This window comes from Spinacia oleracea, chromosome 3 (genome assembly GCF_020520425.1).
Source record: "Spinacia oleracea cultivar Varoflay chromosome 3, BTI_SOV_V1, whole genome shotgun sequence".
Classification (NCBI taxonomy): domain Eukaryota; kingdom Viridiplantae; phylum Streptophyta; class Magnoliopsida; order Caryophyllales; family Amaranthaceae; genus Spinacia; species Spinacia oleracea.
Window position 1 is genome coordinate 113,448,817 of NC_079489.1, and position 7,687 is coordinate 113,456,503.

The window sequence follows — 7,687 nt, forward strand, 5'->3', positions numbered from 1 at the left end:
ATTCTTCTTCGATGAACGATGAACAAACCCTTATGGAGATGTATGATGAAAGATGAACGAGGGGGTCACATTTCCGGCCATGGAACGACATGATAGTCCGACGATAGTTAGTGGTAATTATTGGTTAGCTTAGGTAAGAGAGGAGATAAATTAAGTTAGTTATTGGTTAGTTAGTTATCCTAATTTATTGATTTTCCTACACATTTAGAAAATCCAAATATAATTATTTTTGGAAAATTTAAAAAGTTCAAACATTTAACAAGTTGGGCATTTAAATTTAAAGATAAAAACATTATAAACCATTAAAAAATATTAAATTATTTAAATATAATGATAAATGCTTATGTGACAACCACCACGGAAAAGGTCCTTACCAACACTTGATTCGGAGTTTTATTTCCGCATTTCAATTTCCAAATTTTGAATCAATATTTCAGGACATGTCTAGGGTGATCCACCTAATAGGGACACCATAATAATCCACGTGGTAGATTTTTGTTGGCCTAATTTTGTGGTCCCTTTTCCATTTTTTTTTTTTTTGCTTTTCTTTCTTTGATTTTGTTAAATTCAAAAATGTATTTATAAACGTGAAAATTATTTCAAAAGATTGAAATAATATTTACTTATTAATTACAACTAATTAAAATCTAATTAAACTAGTAATTAACCTTAGAGGATATTTAATTATCTAAAAATACACCAGACCACCACCTCCTCTCCAGCCCCTCCGCCGGCCCACGACCACCACCTCGCGAATCGCCTACATTCGGTGGTCTAAGAGCGCCAAAAAGAGAAGAGGGGGGAAGAGGAGGGGCGACAGTTGAGGAGGAGAGGGGAGGGGGCGGTGGAGGGGGAAGATCAGTGAAAGGAGATGTCCTGTCGGGAAGGGAAATAGGGAGAGAGGAGGGCGGGGTTTTGGGTGGTCGGCTAAGGGGGATAGAGGAGGGCAGCGAATGGTGATTTGGGTGGTCGGGGAAGAGGACGGGGAGAGATCGAGATCGAAGGAGCGCGACTTTAGACACCGGTGGTCCGGTGGAGGTGGTCGAGAAGTCAAGGAGATAAAACCACCGGTTAAGTATTATCTTTTGTAAAATGCTTCACAATCAAAGGGTTGGAGCAGTGGCAAGAAATATGTTGCATTAAGAATTTCGTACCGAAAAGGTACAGGATTCGAACCCACTTGTTGCTTTACAAATGTTAATTTTTTTCTTTACACCCTAATTACTTTTTTATTTTTTGACGGGACACCCAAATACTTTAATTAGCTTATGACTTCCCCTTAACATTGATTGTAGAAGGTATTTCAATTAGAAATAAGGATTGAGGTAATGAATCAATTGCAACTTTAACTTTTGAATGTAAAACTTGGAAAACCTACATATGATTCATGGAGTAGGAGAAATATAATTATAACTAGAGTTACATGTGAGAGTTAAAGTCTAGTTTCAATTGGAAAAAGAACAAGTTTGCAATGGTTTTTGTTATGACCATTACTAAAAGTACGTGAAGTTTCATAAACGAATGTTAACTTCTTCTTATATAGAATCAAAGATTTTTTTTATTTAAGTTTGCTTTTAATTTTATTTTTATTTTCGCACTTTTTTAGGTAATTTTTTTTTTGGCAAATAAAGAATTTTATTACCAAAAGAGGAAAGGCAACAGTCTTACAAAGAACAACCTGGCCACAAAGCCACTTACACCAAACTGCCAATTACACTTCTAGAAATTTAGCAACTTAGGTCTAACAGACAAGAGTGAAGCTCAAGGGGAACTCTAGTTGCAACTCTAAACTGGATGCCCCTAAACAACTCATCAGGTTGCTTACAATGACCATTATACAACTTATCATTTCTATTAAGCCAAATAGAATACACAGATTCTGCAAAAAAAGGCTATCAAAAGCTTTTGCCTTCTACCACTTTTTTCGTTTTCTCTGATGATCCAAGTTAACTCAGGAGTGAAGTTCTCAGGGGTCCTGTGAAACCTCAGCAAGTCCAACACCTTCCTCCAAACCCGAGTTGAATAACAGCAGCTAAAAAAGAGATGCTCCACTAAATCAGAGTGAGAGTTGCAGAGTAAACAGCTATCAGAGCTGACAATGTGCCACTTAATCAGTCTGTCTAAAGAAGGGAGTCTTCTCCAGATGGTTAACCACATAATGAACAAGCTCTTAGGAGTGGCAAAATTGTTGCAGATGATTCTCCTCCAGGGAACTTTCTGGTAATTGCCACACATCTTCTTGTACATCAATTGAATAGAGAACATGCCCTGCTTCACTACTACTCCCCATCCTCCAATACTGTCCACCAGAGGCATACAACCTATAATCTTCTTCAATGCCCAAGACATTGTAGTGCATTGAAGACCATTTATACTCCTTCCTTTGATATGAAAGCTATCAACCCATCTAACCCACATTTTGTCTTTCTTGTGAGTAATAGCCCAGAGCAGTTTACAAATAGCAGCTTTGTTCCAAATTTTCATATCTCTTATATTCCACCCACCATCAGTTTTAGGAAGACTCATAGTATCCCAAGCGACTAGAGCTTTTTTTGAAGGGTTTGTATAACTTGTCCACAAGAACACTCTGCAGTAGCTTTAAAGGGCTTTTAGGTTTTTTTTGACTTTGTTATCATTGTGGGTTATATTTTCATAATCTAAGGACAAAAGTGATGGAATCAATCCCGATTTTAACTCTTGAACATAAATTTGAAAAACTGCATACGAATATACGACATAAGAGAAAGATAATCATAACTCGAGTCACATATAAAAGTTAAAATGTAGGTTCATTTAAAAAAGAGCAATTTCCCAATGATTTTGGTAATTTTCATTACTAAAATTGGACATTACCTAGTGCATGGAGATTCATCAACAAATGTCACTTTTTTTAAAAAAAACAAATAAAACATTTCAATTTAAATAAACTTCTAATTTTATTTTTATAATACCGAGTATCACTTTTCTATGTATCTTATGATTTCTCCTTATGATCAATATGGTTAAATTTTCCACAATCATTGATCCGAGTAGGTAACTTAAATTATAAATAAAGATTAATTAAGGTTGTAGAATAAATTGCAATTTTAACTCCTGAACGTAAATTTGAAAAACTACAAAGGGTATGTAAGAAAAATAATCATAACTCAAATCACATGTGAGAGATATAGGTTTTTTTGGGGGGGGGGGGGGGGGGGGGGGGGGAGATATAGATTAATTTCACTTGAAAAACAAAATTGCAATGGATTTGGTTATATCCACAAGAAAAAATCGAAAGTTTGGTAATTTCCAAATTACATTTATTCATTATCAGAACACAAAAATATAGTTTGTATCTAGCCAACTACGCCATTGATCATTACCAAACTTTATTTTGGGTAATTACCTGTATTTTTGGGTAATTACCAAACTTTATGTTGGGAATTGCTAAACTTTATTTTGGTTAATTAACTGAGTTTTTGTGTTCAGGTAATGACCAAAGGTAACTTGGAAATTACCAAACTTTCGATGTTTTAGTTTCTTCAACTATAAAATTAACAATTTAAAGTATAAATAATAATAATAATAAAAGGTTTAAAGAATGAGAAAAAAAATTAAAAGTCAATTTATTTAAGATTATGATTTGATTTTTCGTAATTAAATTGGTGAGAAAATCGGGAAGAAATTAAGTGAACTTTAAAATTTAAAAAACTTGAATATGAATAAACGGTGAGCTTTAGTGGATAAAAGTAGAGTTTTAAGTATATAAAATTGAAGCTTAAATAAGTAAACGTGGACCATAAATGAATAAAGTGGAGCTTAAATAAATAATAGTTAATCTTAAATGAATAAAAGTCGTGCTTAAATGAATTAAAGTCGTGCTTAAATGATACTCTTTCCTAATTAAAATCATTAACTGTATAGTCTTAATCGTTACATTTCATTTAATTCCAAGAGCTATGACCATAATTATTTCTTTTAGAAATATTTATTTTTAATCAAACACAACTTAAACACTAACCTATGACTCGTGTGATTGGAAATCTCTTTTTCATGTTTTAATATGATTATTATAAAAATCAAATTAAAAAATGTAAAGGAGATTTCAAATCACACAAAGTCATATGTTAGTGTTTAAGTTGTTTTTGATTAAAAATAAATATTTTTAAAAGAAATACACATGCTCACGCCTCTAGGAATCAAATCAAATGTAACGATTAAGAACATATAGTTAAAGATTTAAGCTTCACTTTTATATATTTAAAACTCAACTTTTATTCATCGAATCTCACCGTTTTTTAATTTCAAGTTTTATACGTTTTAATTTTTATTCATTCGGCTCACCGTTTATTCATTTTCAAGTTTTTATTCATTTTCAATATGTGGTAATGACCAATGACGTAGTTGGCTAGATGCAAACTTCATTTTTTTTGTTTTGGTAATGAACAAAAGGTTATTTGGGAATTATCAATCATTGGATCTTTTCGTTTTCTTCCATTATAATAATCAAATTAAAAAATGTAAAGGAAATTTCAAATCACACAAAGTCATATGTTAGTGTTTAAGTTGTTTTTGATTAAAAATAAATATTTTTAAAAGACATACTCATGGTTACACCTCTACGAATCAAATCAAATGTAACGATATAAGAACATATAGTTAAAGATTTAAGCTTCACTTTATATATTTAAAACTCAACTTTTATTCATCGAAGCTCACCGTTTATTCATTTTTAAGTTTTATACGTTTTAATTTTTATTCATTCAGCTTGTCGTTTATTCATTTTCAAGTTTTTTTTATTCATTTTCAATATGTGGTAATAACCAATGATGTAGTTGGCTAGATGCAAACTTCATTTTTTTTTGTTCTGGTAATGAACACAAGGTTATTTGGGAATTACAAACTTTGGATCTTTTCGTTTTCTTCCATTATAATAATCAAATTAAAAATTGTAAAGGAGATTTCAAATCACATAAAGTTGTATGTTTTTTTTTTTTGATAAACAAATTAATTCATTGATAAAAAGTCATATGACATCTACATAAAGATATAAATCTAACAAATACATAACAATCAAATCAAATAAAACTTCCTTTCACCATAGCTACGATCGTAGTATATCAAATATTATGTATACCCTCTTTTATATCGCTGTGATTTACAGCCTTTATTGACGAGGGGGTCTATAGATCTGTTGTAGCCGTGACAAATATGATTTCCGTCTGATTCGTCTGATTGTAGTCGAAAGATTGACATCCTCTTCGATCTCGCATAAATCTTTACCGAAGAAACAACCTGAACTAAACTAAACACACAAAACTTAACTAAAAACAAACCCACCATAGGGGTACTTACTACACCGAAACAATCAAACCCACATAGGGGTACTTACCACATTGAAACTATGTAGTTTTATTGAGACCTAACGCAAAAACACAACGAAATTGAAAGAGAAGGGGCGGAAATAACCAAATTTCCGAAGAAAATTGGCTATTTCCGCCCTAGAAAACCCTAATTTTTGTGAACCCTAAAAAGAGAGAGAAAAAAGGGAGAGAGGGGAGAAGCGGCTCTACATAAAGTCATATGTTAGTGTTTAAGTTGTTTTTGATTAAAAATAAATATTTTTAAAAGAATACTCATGGTCACGCCTCTAGGAATCAAATCAAATGTAACGATTAAGAACATATAGTTAAAGATTTAAGCTTCACTTTTATATATTTAAAACTCAACTTTTATTCATCGAATCTCACCGTTTTTTAATTTCAAGTTTTATACGTTTTAATTTTTATTCATTCGGCTCACCGTTTATTCATTTTCAAGTTTTTATTCATTTTCAATATGTGGTAATGACCAATGACGTAGTTGGCTAGATGCAAACTTCATTTTTTTTTTTTTGGTAATGAACAAAAGGTTATTTGGGAATTATCAATCATTGGATCTTTTCGTTTTCTTCCATTATAATAATCAAATTAAAAAATGTAAAGGAAATTTCAAATCACACAAAGTCATATGTTAGTGTTTAAGTTGTTTTTGATTAAAAATAAATATTTTTAAAAGACATACTCATGGTTACACCTCTACGAATCAAATGAAATGTAACGATATAAGAACATATAGTTAAAGATTTAAGCTTCACTTTATATATTTAAAACTCAACTTTTATTCATCGAATCTCACCGTTTATTAGTTTTTTATTAGTTTTCAAATTTTGTACGTTTTAATTTTTATTCATTCATCTCACCGGTTATTCATTTTCAAGTTTTTATTCATTTTCAATATGTGGTAATGACCACTGACGTAGTTGGCTAGATGTAAACTTCATTTTTTTTGTTCTCATAATGAACAAAAGGTTATTTGGAAATTACCAATCATTGGATGTTTTCGTTTTCTTCCATTATAATAATCAAATTAAAAAACATAAAGGAGATTTCAAATCACACAAAGTCATATGTTAGTGTTTAAGTTGTTTTTTATTAAAAATTAATATTTTTAAAAGAAATACACATGGTCACACCTTTAGGAATAAAATAAAATGTAACGATTAAGAACATATAGTTAAAGATTTAAGCTTCACTTTATATATTTAAAACTCAACTTTTATTCATCAAATCTCACCGTTTATTCATTTTCAAGTTTTTTACGTTTTAGCTTTTATTCATTCAGGTCACTGTTTATTTATTTTCAAGTTTTTATTCATTTTCAATTGTGGTAATGACCAATGACGTAGTGTGTATATTTTTACCAAACTTTATAGTGACCAAACTGTTTTTAGTGTTTAAGATTCACTTTTATATGTTAAATACTCAACTTTTACTCATTGAAACTCACCGTTTATTCATTTTCAAGTTTTATACATATTAATTTTATTCATTTAGCACATCGTTTATTCATTTTCAGGTTTTTATTTTTTTTTCCAATATGTGGTAATGACCAATAGCTTAGTTGGCTAGATGCAAACTTTATTTTTGTATACTGGTAATGACCAAATGTAATTTGAGAATTACCAAACTTTCGATCTTTTCGTTTTTTTCAATTATAATAATCAAATTAAAAAATATAAAAGAGATTTCAAATCACATGAGTCATTTGTTAGTGTTTAAGTTGTTTTTCATTAAAAAAATAATAACAAGAAATCATAAAATACCTGAAAATGCCGGATAACAAAAATAAAATTAAAAGCTAACTTAAATTGAAATGTTTGATGTTAAAACAAAAAGAAGTAAAAATACGTTAGATAACAAAAATAAAATTAAAAGATAACTTCTAATTAAAATCTTTGATGTAAAAATAAAAAAGAAGTTAGAAGTAAAAATACAGTAGATAACAAAAATAAAATTACAAGCTAACCTCAATTGAAATCTTTGATGTAATAATAAAAAAAAAGTAAAAATTGATACTTATGAGAGTATTCCTAATCCTATATAGGTAGATACAACCACTCCATCCCCCTCAAAAAAAAAAAAAAGATACAACCACTCCTCCAGAATGATATCTGTGATTTATGTTATAAAAATTAAATCTTTATACTTTCTCTCCTCTTTACAATCGACCCAACCGGCCACCGCGCCTCGCCGGTCAGCCCTCCTCTATCTCTCGCCCACCCCTTCTCCCGACAACCCAGACCACGTACCAACCGCTCCTCCTCCTCCTCAACGCCTTTTCCCCGCCCATCGGAGATCACCCACCTCCCCGTATGTCGGCGATCTCC